Genomic DNA, 13,127 nt, shown 5'->3' with positions numbered 1-13,127 from the left:
TTATTTCTGCTGTAAAAATCGGCTTTTATGAATTTGTGTGTATGTGGTTTCCGGTACTTCCGGAGCCAGCCTCAAGCGCATCCTCGATAAACTGCAGTTTTTAGCAATTCTGCATTGGACTCATATTTTACATCTTACGACGACCGCTTGGTCGTCACGTGTCATGTCGTGTTCCATCGTGTCGTATTGTGTCATATTGTGTCATATCGTATCATGTCGTGACTATTGTATTTTTGAATGGTGCATAAAGGATTTAGATTGTGATGTGCAGATTGATATCTGGCACTGTATCCTTATCACTAGTGTATAAAATCAGTGAGAGAGTTAATATGACGTATTGATAAGTGCTTTGAACAGTTGGAGGACTAGCAGGGTGGGCTATGAGAGCAGTCAATTTACCATTCCCATTTAGAACAAATTACATACATTTATAGCACCATGCATACTAAAACCAGTCATAACTGGCCTCCACCAATACAGACTATTCGTTTTATGTCAACCAATGGATTATGAGTACGCTGGTGGGACCTTGACATGGCAGGGTGCCTGAGTTCATCCGTGACCATACATTAGGGATGCAGTGTCAGTGTTGCTGTTACAGTCAGTGTGTTATTACAGTGAGTTGTGTTTGAAACAGGATCTTCATGGTGATGGAGGTGATGTGAGCTGGTCTGGTGAGTTTAAAAAAGGACCAAAGAGCAGAGTTTCACCAGATCCTTGTAAACGAAACAGAGCTTCACTGAAATGGCAAAAATGGCTCCAAGTCAGCTTAGCATGCTCAAATAGTCTTCCTGACACTTTTAGCATTAATATTAAGGTTTAACTCTGAAGGAGAGACATTTTGGTTACTGGAGGTGGAATGGTAGGATGAAGGGAAGTCGTGGTTAATAAGAAGCTGTGAAGTGAAACACATGGAGGCTTCATAGTGAACCATTCTTCTTCCCTTTTTTCTCAGTATCTGTCTTGTTTCAATTCTTCCTCTCCCTGTCTCTACATGTCTTATTATAAATATTTTTTCTATTTCCTTATTATATTGTGCTGTGTTTTCCTGCTGTGTGGTTGGGAGTGACAGAGCAGTGAAGAGATGGAGAGTCATGGAAGGTGACAGCGGCTGCAAGCCAGGCTGACTCAAAGGGGAAAGCAGCTTTATCTGTCTGTCAAGAAACATAAATGAGTTTACTGTAATACTACAAAAGAAACACATTACAGAGATATTTCATAAAGGTTCCAGGTTTCCAATTTCTCTTTCACTATGACTTTTTTCCTCTGCTTTTCCACAGAAGCTTTTGGCTTGTGTTTGAAACTTGAATTTGATGTAGCAAAGTGAAGACACCCTGCTTTGCATGTGAAAGCTTGTCCGTCTGCAGGGTGCTGGCATCTCAACTGAGCTCTGTGTCATCCTTTGCCGTGAAGTGGCTCTATCAGCACTGTTGCACTTAGTAGAAATGTAGCTACTTGTGAGATTTTAAAAAAATGTGATGAGTCAGTTTTCCTGCTAAATGCAGTCAGGGACTGAACTGAAAGAAAAGTATGCAGGTTCATATCACAGCGACGGTCTCACAGCCATACAGCCTATCTGCCAACAACAATACAACAGTTGTGAATGTTATTTGTGTGATAAAGGTTACACCTAAAAAAGTTGCGGTAGTGAATCAAAGAAATGTTGGGGCAAGCCTACACACACACACACACACACACACACAGGTAGAGCAAACACTGCATAGAGTGTTAGAAAGGAAGAGACAATGTTTTGTGTTTAAGTGGCTGCTTAAATAACGTCTTTTTAACTTCTGTCATTACCCCCGGCTTTCTGTCTTTAACCTAAAATAAACTTGTCATCCCCCCTTACATCCAGAACCTGGAAAAGACGTCATATCCCACATAGCAAAACTGGTCCGATAGGTCTGGGCCAGATCTGGCGTCAAGCCGGCAGTGCTGGCTGACTGCTGGCATGGCAAGTGGTATGTCAACCGGATATGGACCAGGTCTGGCAATGATGGCATTGTATATATGATGGCATGCCACATCTGGCCCGATTGTGGCTTGGTTTATGTGGCCCAGATCTGTCCATGCTGCATCTGTGCCAATTAAGGATGAGCTTGTGATTAAGCTGGCCCATGTGTGGGCCGTCTCTGGCAAACTATATCTGGGCCACTTAAGGACGATCATTCTTTGCTGTATGTAGGTCTAAGTGTAATGTGGGCCAGACCACTTTTACTCTGTGGGTACCCCCCCTTACGTCCGAACACTGAAAAAAAAAAACGAGAGCTAACCCTAACCCTACTGGTGTTAATTTAATGCTGTAAGAGATGTTTTGATTTTGAATGGTTGCCTGAATAACATGTTGTTGTTTTTTGAAAAAGAGAAAGTATTGATTTTTTTAAAAAGTTGTCATACCGCCCCTTACGTCCGGAACCTGAAAAAGTCGTCATACCCCTCCCTTTCTGTACGGAACCTGAAAAGTCGACGTTCAGAACCTGAAAAAGTCATCATACCTCTCCCTTTACGTACGGAACCTGAAAAGTCGTCTAATTTTTGGCAAGGCAGCATGGGTGGATCCAGGAGGTAGCCTCGGCCCCACTTGAAATTTGGTTGGCCACCCCAAAATCTTCAATGATTTATCTGGGCTCAGTTGCAACAGGCTGCCAGTAACTTTTCTTTGCATTTCAACGTGGCACATTTAGATAATTTAAACATTTAGAAAGTAAGCATTTATTTCATGCATGCATGCAAAATAATACATTTTAAGCACAGGTTTTACCTTGCATGCAAAATATGATTTTTAATAACTAATTAACTCTTGCACACAGGTTAATGATAAGGATAGCTTTCTTGTGCCAAAATGATAATAACTTGTGAACACAAGAAAATAATTTCTACTTCTGCAGGACTTCAAGGGTTCCATAGAAACCATCTGGTCAACAATTAAAACAGCTTGGTGTCTAATTACAGCAGAGCAACAAGTGCTTACAACTCCTGCTGTGAACAAATGAATGTCAGAGCAACTACCAAACAACAATGAAGAGCATGACGAAAGAGTCTAAAAGCAGACAGAAAAAACCTACAGGGACTACACCCCATCATTAGTGGACAGCAGTGATTCTGTTTTAGACTCTGACAGCTTTAAGACTCAAAATCCTCTCTATCCTGAGACAGAGGATAAGAAGAAAACAGACAGATCCTCCCTGTTCAAAGCCTTGAAATCCCTCCATGACACCCCAGTGTGCTGGCAGCAGTGATTCACAGACATTATCAGACAAAAACACACAGACTGCCTCATAAAGTGCTGTACGCAGGATTGGCTGTAAACTGCTGGGTTATCATTTATTCTGGAAACAGAACAACAAGAAAAAATAAGTTGGGAGTTATTTCCCTCTTTACTTTTTCCATAACCACACAGTCAGAGTTCCCAAAATACACTGCTGTCTGCACAGGGTACTTTCAGGAACAGAGCCTAGACAGCCGACACAAAAACACACATTATGTGCTATCTCTGTCAGGATTCATAGAAAACACTAACAGCAGTAAATACATTTCAATGTTTATCGTGTGAGTGTCCCTCACGCTCTTCAAATCATATTTTCCAGTTAACTGTCTTACAACAAACACGCCATGTAAATTCATGTAAACAAAAACCTTCATTCACAAACGCACTCCATTACAAAGCCCTCAAAGAATTCAACCACATTTGTAAATCACACGAACGCATAAATACACATTCAAGTACACACAGAGACCGCTTGAAAGTCTGTGTGACCAGTGGTCTGACAGAAGTGACCCATTTACTGACAGAGAAAAGAGGGCGGTCAAGTAAGACTGACTGTATTATGTGGGCCATAGTTTATATGAGGGCAGTTTTTGCGTGTGTGAGTCTGTGTCTGTGTGTGAGTTGGAGAGGAAGCAGGAAATGGTTGAGTGTAATTAGGCATGTGTCTGCTGCAGCTACTCAACGAAGGTGACATGCATTAGATCAGAAGAAGAAGACAATTTGAGTGCTTTGAATGTTGTGTGTGTGAACATGTGAGCTCCATGTGGCTTCCTGCTGACTTTGTTGGGGTTCAAGACAATAAAAAATGCAAGATGGAACCACAGTGTTTAATTTTGGAACGTTTTTTAATACGGTTCAGACCTTGAATGTTTTGAATGATGCTGATGTGCACTCCTTATAGTGACACATTTTGGATTTACTGTAGTTTAAATGGTTCTTGTTAGCTGGCTCTAAATCCCAAAATTGCTTGGTATCTAACTAAAACATACTTTCGGCTTAGTGTTTTTGTTTAAAACAGGTCCGAGCATGATGTCGAAGACTGCAGGCCTCTTTTTCTCTGTTATTTCACATTTGGCATCTTGGGTGGCCAATCAGATTTCCTGTGGGGCTCAGGCCAACACCTCTAGATCACCCTGTGTTGCTCTGTTGAGGCAAAATGACCTTGAGTTGCCAGTGTAGTTCTTAAATTTCACTGATAATCCACAGAACTGTAGTATAATATTCAAATTAGCCTCCTGTTTTTCTGCTCTGAGTCTGTATCACATTTCAATATCATCATTAAGCCTCCATGTAAGTTTGTATATCATGATGGAAAGTGATACGATTAATATGAGTTGAAACAAACATGTCAGGGTTAACATTACCATTGACAGACCTAATATTTAGTGAAAAAATGTGGAGGAATTTAACTACAACCTAGGTGGTGTCATTTGGAGGAAAAACTAAGTTATCACAACATAGATGTTTGATTCCAGTGAGTGAACTTGTTGTTTTTATGTCACCAAAATAGTTTTTAACAAAGTATTACAGAGGACTTATGATTGGCTCCATCACATGGTACAAAAACAGTTACCTTAATCTCAATATCAGCTAAAGCATTTGTTCTAGTGAGTCTTACAGGCCCGTCGTTACTTTGTTTGGAGGTTGTGTGGTTGTTGACACATTTCAAAGATGAACAAGTATATTTCTATCTCTGTAACTCATCTTAGTTGTTGTTCAATTGTCCACCATAACGTCTCTGTCCGTTGCTTTTCCTGAGGTTTCTTCAATTTTGCCTTTGAGTGTTAGTTTTCCCTTATCTGCGCCTAACGTCATACTTTAAAGGATTTAGTTTACTGTACATATCTTGGAGCTGCTTGGGTCAAATGTTTAAGAAATAAATCTAATTAAATTGATTTTTTCTTCTTTTTCTGCTGTACATCAGGGTAATATATTCCAATACTTTTTGGCACTGGCCCCAAAAGGCAACAAATACCCTTCATTTGTAGGCAAAGTAGATTTTTTTTTTTTTGTACCTTATAAAATAAATACAGAAACTACAGAAAAAGACGATTAAATGATGCTGAGCACAGCCTTCCTTAAATGTGACAGTCTGGGTAATAAAGAAATACAATATATAAACATATACTCGTGTTTCTCAACAGGAAACGTATTGTTTTTTTATTAAGACAGTCAGATCTACCTTACCATCTTTGACTTTGCTTCTAATGTGAGAAATTCCTTCCCCACTTTATTCAGATAGGATCCTCACAAATAAGGGACACACAACAATCATGAAGAACCAGACTGTAACATTTGTTTTAAGATATTCTGCAAAAACATTAAAAATAAATATGAATTGAACCTGCTAACAGATCAATAATATTCCCTACAATGTAAAACAATGTCATCTATTCAGAGATGTTTATGCATGATCATTAAAGAATCCAGTCAGGTTTACATTCCACTGTGAATGAGAGTCTTTGTTTGTGTGTACATGTTGTCATTAAGTACATCACAAACCAGGTACACACACACACACACACACACACACACACACACACACACACACACACACACACACACACACACACACACACACACACACACACACACACACACACACACACACACCAAAACATGAGCGCTGACTGAGTTCAGTGAGGGTGTGGTGAGTACGTGTGTTTGTGAGTGTCTACAAATGGAAAGTGTGTGTGTGTGTGTGTGTGTTGAAGTTGTGTGTGTTGGTGTTATGAGTAGGAGTATTTGTAATAGCTGTCAAAACATTTCATTTTTCAGTTATGCAATAACCTAACAGCCTCTGTCCTTTTTTTTAAATTTGACTCCTTTCAGCCAATCACATAGACACTTTCGATTTGCAATGTGACATATTCACAAATAACTCTGAGGTTGGCTTTCAGTGACTTCTTCCTCGCTGTGCTCAGTCGAAAGTTACGAGAAGTAACACGAAATTTGATTGTTATCATTTCAACGGAAACAAGAAGAGAGGCTTCACTTCAGATCATCTATTTCCTCACTGAAGCGTCTGCTGACCACAAAACAAGGTGCATCAGATCCATCATGCACCTGATTGATCACATCGTGCAGGGGGATTGGATGTTGAGATTAACTGATGCGTAAATAAAAACCCTGCGCTAGGTAATTTCCTGCTCAAACACTGGTACAGCTTAAATTTATTAAAGATAAACTTAATAGATTTGATAAGAGACCTGGGAGCAGCTAAGAGGATTTGCTCCTTGATTGGGACCCAATGAAATTAAACCACATCCTTGCACATGACTTTGTGTCACAAGCTTTGACTTTTATGACTTCAGGATGTTGAATGATACTCTTTTCATGCCCGGCCTGCTTTGTCCTGATTCTACCTTAAAAGGTGAGACACTGTTTCTGTCTCAAGCTCAGCAAAGCAGAGGAAAAACTCATTAAGGTCGGTCAGTGCAGTGTGCATTTCCTGAACCTTGTGGTGTGTAACAGAATACGCTCCTTTATCCCTCCAACGGCTGCAGCAACATCAAGGGTTTTTTAAGCTGGATATACTTTGACGTGTGTGAATTTAAGGAAGGTTCATGTGACTTCTATCAAATCTGATAAGCAGAATCTGATGAATAGAAGCTTTTCAATCACATACACCAGATTAAAAGAGATTCTTTTTGCTTATTAATGCTTAAAAACAGATCAGCCAATTTTGGTATCAAAAGGCTGAAATTTGCATTTAGTCATGTGTAGGTGGAAATTGTAGCATGAATCAACTCTGCTGACAAATCCTCCATCTGATTTATCACAAAAACTGACCACAAAATTAGAGTTGTATTTTAACAGACAATAATGAACGGAGGACGAGAGAATACAGAAGAAGAGCCTCAAAGTAAAGGTTTTCTGTTAGTGTTAAGTTTCTGATGAAAACATGAGCACACGAGGAGACCTCCTTCATGAGTCGGGTAACTCGTGATGTGTAACTCTAGCTGCTCCCTCTCTCTGTTGGTGCTCTATATTTCATGACGGGTGCAGGTTACATCTCTGAGCAGGGCCAAGGGGGGCACATGTGTGTGTTTAAGTAAGCGTGCATGCCTACAGGAAATGTGATGCCACTCAATCCAGGATGGAGGGTCGGAGGTGTCAGAGGGGATTCTGAGAGTGTGTGTAAATACTGTATTCGTGTGTGTGTGTGTGTGTGTGTGTGTGTGTGTGTGTGTGTGTGTGTAACAGAGGGGCGGTGGGGGATGCAGATCATGTTTTTCCATCATGTAGGGTGAATCCCTGACAATCTCAGGTGACACAAAGTGACACTACACTTGACCTATACAGGGTCTGATTATATAGCACCAGACTAACACTCACACACTCTACTGTAAGTAAGTCCATTAGTTATTTAATAGGCTCAGCTCCATAAGAAGAAAAACAACCTGAATAGAAAACTTGATCCTATTGTAAATATATTTCTCAATAACCATTTTCAAAAAAGTTTATCTGAAAAGGATGAAAACAGTGTTGGTTTGAGCAAAAGCAAAAAACATGGAGTGTCAGATGGCTGCAAAGATGTTGACAAAGTGTCTGAACAAGTGAAATAAGACTTATCACAAAATAGTGTTTGTTCCCTTTTGGAGTGTCCTAACTGCAGCACTGAGACAAACACTGTTTTGATCCTGATCTCGTAAACATGGATGTGAGCCGTTAATTTGTGAAGTTCAGATGAGGAGTTACACGTATGACATCTCCTCTTTTCACTACAGAAACTACAATCAGGAGGCAGCTGGCTGGAGGAGATAGTGGAGCACTAATAATGTCCATATTTGTGGTTGAAGTGTTGTGCCTTGACTTGTGGCGGTCTGTTTTTTTTGTTCATCAAGTGCAAATGTAGGAAGACTGAACATACTCCTCATGGTCTCCAGCACACAGCTAAATGCAACATGTTTTTTTACATGACTTTACAGAAGTGTATATTTTATGGATGCAGTGTGGACAGCAAGCATCCACTGCTATGCGATGTGATTGTCAGACACAGCAAGCTTGCAGACTGTTAGGACATGCTTTAGGTTCTTAGGGAATCAGGCTTGATTGCAACATAGCCATCCCACTGCGGAGAGCATTCATTACTTAGGACTTTGTCACACCAGCCTCTTCATGTTGAACATGAAACAAAAATCAAATAGGCATCAAATCTGCTCTGATCCTAAAATAAATCTGGGGTTACCAATTTGGGTTTTCATGTGTCTGCTTGGTTCAAGTTTCCTCTCTGAGGCACAACTGTAAAAAAGAATCAAAGGGCCTTTTACTGAAAGTTTCATAACCATACATAACCATGAAAGAGACTTTATACTCAACCTTAGAAAACATCACATCAGACCACAGACTGTACAGATAATGGACGTAGTATCCGTGACGACACCCATCTGTTTCAGAAGAGCTGTTTTGAGGCCAATTGTTGGTGGCAGCCATATTGGAAATGTTAACTGCTGTTGAATTACTGTGAGGTAAAGAGGCGGCTTTGAGCCTCCTCGCCAACAGCTACAGTGTTCCCGCATGTCAATCAAGTCAGCTGTACCTCTCATGATGGAAAACTCGTAATCTAAATATCTTCGAAATTGTTGCATTAGAAAAAAATTCAACCCCCGTACAGTGTGTGCTGATCGAGAAATTTGTTATATTTTGAACCAGGCTGTAAAAATGTTAATTTCTGCTGTAAAGATCGGCTTTTTTGAATTTGTGTATGTGGTTTCCGGTACTTCCGGAGCCAGCCTCAAGCGGATCCTCAATGAAGTGCAGTTTTTAGCAATTCCGCATTGGCTTCATATTTTTAGACCGGAGGTTACCGCTTGCATCAGACACACAGCGACATCTTGTCAAGGAGACTATGAAACAGCTGTAAATCAAGTTAAAGGTGGTGAAAATAAACTGAAAATAAAGATCTAAGACGTCAGGTTAGATTCTGCTTCAGACAAAAAAAGAAAAATCCACTATTGTTGTTTTGATGAAACGATGTGGCATCAATTAGCATCAATACTATGCTGCATCATGTTGTGGAAACAGATGCAGATCTTCATAGTGAGCTGTTGTGTGCATGTTGTTTGTTTCTTGTTCTCTCCTCAGATAGAAGAATATTTAAAAGAAAAGGTGGTTCTTCTTATTTTTTCCATCTGTGGCTTTCTCAGATATAATGAACAGTACTCTTGAACTACTGTCTCTGTCAGAGAGAGTGTGTGTTTGTATGTGTGTGGCTGTGTGTGTGTGGATGTGTGTGTGGGTGGGAGGGGGCAGCTGACACCCTCACAGCAACAGACAAGGGGTTGTTGAAGCATGCAGCACTCACACAAAACAAGGGGGGGTGTACACTAGTAAACACACATACAAACACACACATACAGGACTCACCTCTAGTGTGGTTGGGCAGCTGAGTGGTGTTTGGTCCTCACAGCCAAATTAGGACAGGAGCTGCTGGACATTTGGAAAACAAAAACAGAGAGAGAGAGAGAGAGAGAGTCAGTCAAGACTGTCTGGGACAATTTGAGATTCAAAGCGACACTGGCAGTTTGTGCGTATGTGCGTGCATGTATGCGAGTGAGTGTGTGTGTGTGTGCGGTGGTGGAAGAAACCAGTCAGTCTGGAAAAAGAGGCCTCATTTTGGTCATTCTGGCTAATAGCTTCATCTTTTTTCTATGTTTAACAGCAGTTTTATGTGTGTAATTGCTTTGGCTTGTGTTTGCAAGATGAGGCATGAGAGCAGCACGTTACTGATTGTCAAACACACACACACACACACACACACACACACACACACACACACACACACACACACACACACACACACACACACACACACACACACACACACACACACACACACACACACTCAGAGATTGCCTCTTAAGCAAAGACAGAGCTCTCAGAAACAATAATGAATAACAGCAGCAGTGTCTTTACAGTCAATTGTCTAACAATGAAGCTCTTGTAGAAATCAGGAGACCGACTGCAACACTTTCATTGTCTTCCTTTTTCATCACCCTCATTATCCTCAAACGTGTGCCGCCATGAATTATCCTGACAGGCTGCAATGACAGGTAACATGCTACTTAACGTCACACTACATGTCACGTGCAAGTCAGTCTTCAGGGCATAAAAGCCCTGCTCAGTGCGATCCTCAGCTCTGCAGTGATACTGTGTTACACTTAGGGTTCACTGAGGAAAACTATTTCTCCATTTATTACCCAGCTGTGTTAAATACTTGTTTCTGATTGGTCAAAACTACATGACAACAGCAGAAGTGACACCAGGGACAACCTGGTCACACGTTGACTGATCAATCGGTGTTAAGGAATCCAGCACATTTCACCTCTGCCTGTTGACACCGTGGCAACAACGATGGCTTCTGTTAATGTTCTTTCAAATGTTCTTCATGTGTCTCTCACAAGCGCCGGCCAGAGAGCTTTCTGTTTTTATGCACCAAAGCTGTGGAGCTCTCTGCCTCTGGACATTAAAACAGCGAGCTCTCTGGGTGTTTTTAAAAGGAAACTTAAGATTTATCGTTTTAATCTGGCTTTTAACTTGGAGTCATTTCCTTTTAGCCCTGGACTGCATTATTACTTTTATAACCATTGTTTAGCATCATTTTCAATTGATTTTATTTTTATTCTATTTTATTCTTTTTTAATTGTTTTATTTGATTTTATGTATCTGGTATTTATTTGATTTTATTTAATTGATTGACTATATTTTAATTGATTTTATTTTTATTTCATTTTTTAAGTATTTCATTTCACATTCCTCTGTCTTGTTTTAGCCTTGTATCATTTTATCTGTTGCTGTTGTTTTCTGTCTCTGTTCATTGTGCAGCACTTTGGGCTGCATGCTTGAATATATGAAAGGTGCAGCGTTGTAAATAAAATTGGGTAGAGTTGTGTTAAATATTAAAAAAACATTGAGAAAAACAGTTTCCATCTCGTGCTGGTCTTCGAAAATAATGTCATAAACAAGGCACATGTGAGTGCAGCCTGAGAAGCTACTGGGTCTATAAACCATCTTTGATAAAGAAAAGTGGAGCAAGACCTTGAAGTGTTGCTAAAACACCCACTTTGTCCACTGTGGCTAAACTATTAGCTTTCCATCGCATACAGTATATCTCACGTCAGCTGTCCTTTTCTTCACAGCTGGAAAATGGACATCAGACATCAGTGTCACAGTGATACACAAACAAACAAAAAGCCACTGTCATTAGAAAAGCTGGAGGATGACCAGTGTCACATATGATGCAATGACTCCTTATAAGTATTGTGTAATAATACCATTAAACAGCAACAAGGCTGAGAGCCTCGCTCTCCATCCGCAGACATATTCAGTCGCAAGAATTACACACAAGCATCAAAAAGAGACACAACTATGAGTATACTCTTCATCCTCTTTTAAATCTCTTTTAATAGCACGTTTATAGATGTGCTTTTACAGGAGGTGTAATCTGGGCATGTTTTTAGACGGGCAGGATTTGATATTTCATGTTTTATATTTGTTCTGTTTTAATCTCTTTTGTTGGTTTTATTCTTCTGCTTTTTTTAATTTACTTTTATTATATTGTTTTTGGTTTTAGCATTTTCTTTAACTTGTTTTATTCCTTTTTATCTTTCGTGGTCTACCTTTTTTACGTACTTCTGATTTTCAGTCTTTTTGCAGCTCTTATCGATCAGTCAAGCTTTATTTATATAGAACCTTTCACACAAATAAAATGCAATTCAAAGTGCTTTACAGCGATTGAAATCAAGAAAGAAGCAGAAATAAAATAATGGCTAGACATTAAAAACAAAAACAGATTTTAAAATAGAGACTAATGCACAACAGCAACAATGAAAAAATGTGTGATTAAAATAAGTTAAGCATCAAATTAGCATTAAGAATATAAATAGTTAAAATAAATAAATGTAAAAAAAGGTTAAGGATAAGAGTTGAAGATAAAACAAAGGCTAAAATATCAATAAAATTGAGCACATAAATAATTTTTAAAAAGATATTTAAAATTAATAAAATATAAAACAACATTAAAATCTATATAAAACATTAAAGTAATAAAACTGTTAAAACCCTCCATAAAAGCCAGACTGAATAGATTCGTTTTTAGTTTATGTTTAAAAGTCTAAATCTCCAGCTCCTCTCAGATCCTCCTGCAGGCTGTCTCTAAATAAAGTGTATTATTTTGTGTGTTTAAGTCTAAAAAATGCATACCTAAAGCTCTTGCATACATCAGATATTTGATTTGACATAGCAGGAAAACTGCATGTGTTTCTAACCACATTTAGGCTGCATGCACGCTATTCAAGTCTCAGTAAACCACGAGAAGAAGGTCCACGTCTGTCGAACGTCTGTATTGGTATCAGTTTCTATCTGCCATGTTGACTCAGGACTACACTTACAGAGAGACTGATCATTTGAGGAGTAAACACTGCAGGTGCAGACTCCATCTCCTGTCTCTAACACATGACTTCATAAAGTTAACCTCCGCACCAATATCTCATCCTAACACAACACTTTCCACCGTATCATTAACATCCTGTCACTATGGCGCAGCACAGTTGAGATCAAAACAGTGCACTTCTCTGCAAAGCCACTTGACCTTGTCTCTGCAACCTTTCCTTGCTCACTCTCAGAACCGCAACAGCTTCATTTCTCTGAATTATATCAACGCTGCACAGGCCACTCTGCAGCTGTAATAAACGATGATAGGACAGTCTAGTGTGTGATGTAACTACATTGCAGCTGGTGATGTAACAGGCTCTGCAGGCAAGTCCAGCCTGCACAATAGACAGAGCATCGTCTGAGGGAGACAGACAGAAGAGAGGGAGAGAGAGAAGGAGTGAGGAGAGAAGAAAGGGCTGAGAGT

At 39.6% G+C, this 13,127-nt stretch overlaps 1 protein-coding gene across 6 annotated transcripts in view; it reads right to left on the bottom strand.

Annotated features, from left to right (window-relative positions):
- LOC117805057 (putative homeodomain transcription factor 2) overlaps positions 1-13,127 on the bottom strand; it is a 49,507-nt gene that overhangs the window by 33,319 nt on the left and 3,061 nt on the right. For 4 of the 6 annotated variants that reach the window (XM_034673628.1, XM_034673625.1, XM_034673629.1 and 1 more), the window contains exon 2: positions 9,638-9,700. The gene's annotated coding sequence lies outside the window, so the exon portion shown is untranslated. The remainder of the gene's footprint in view (positions 1-9,637; positions 9,701-13,127) is intronic. The other 2 variants (XM_034673631.1, XM_034673627.1) reach the window with 1 other exon arrangement.

This window comes from Notolabrus celidotus, chromosome 21 (assembly GCF_009762535.1).
Source record: "Notolabrus celidotus isolate fNotCel1 chromosome 21, fNotCel1.pri, whole genome shotgun sequence".
In the NCBI taxonomy this organism is placed as follows: domain Eukaryota; kingdom Metazoa; phylum Chordata; class Actinopteri; order Labriformes; family Labridae; genus Notolabrus; species Notolabrus celidotus.
Note: the sequence above shows the minus strand (reverse complement) of the source record. Positions and strands in the feature narration are given on the sequence as shown.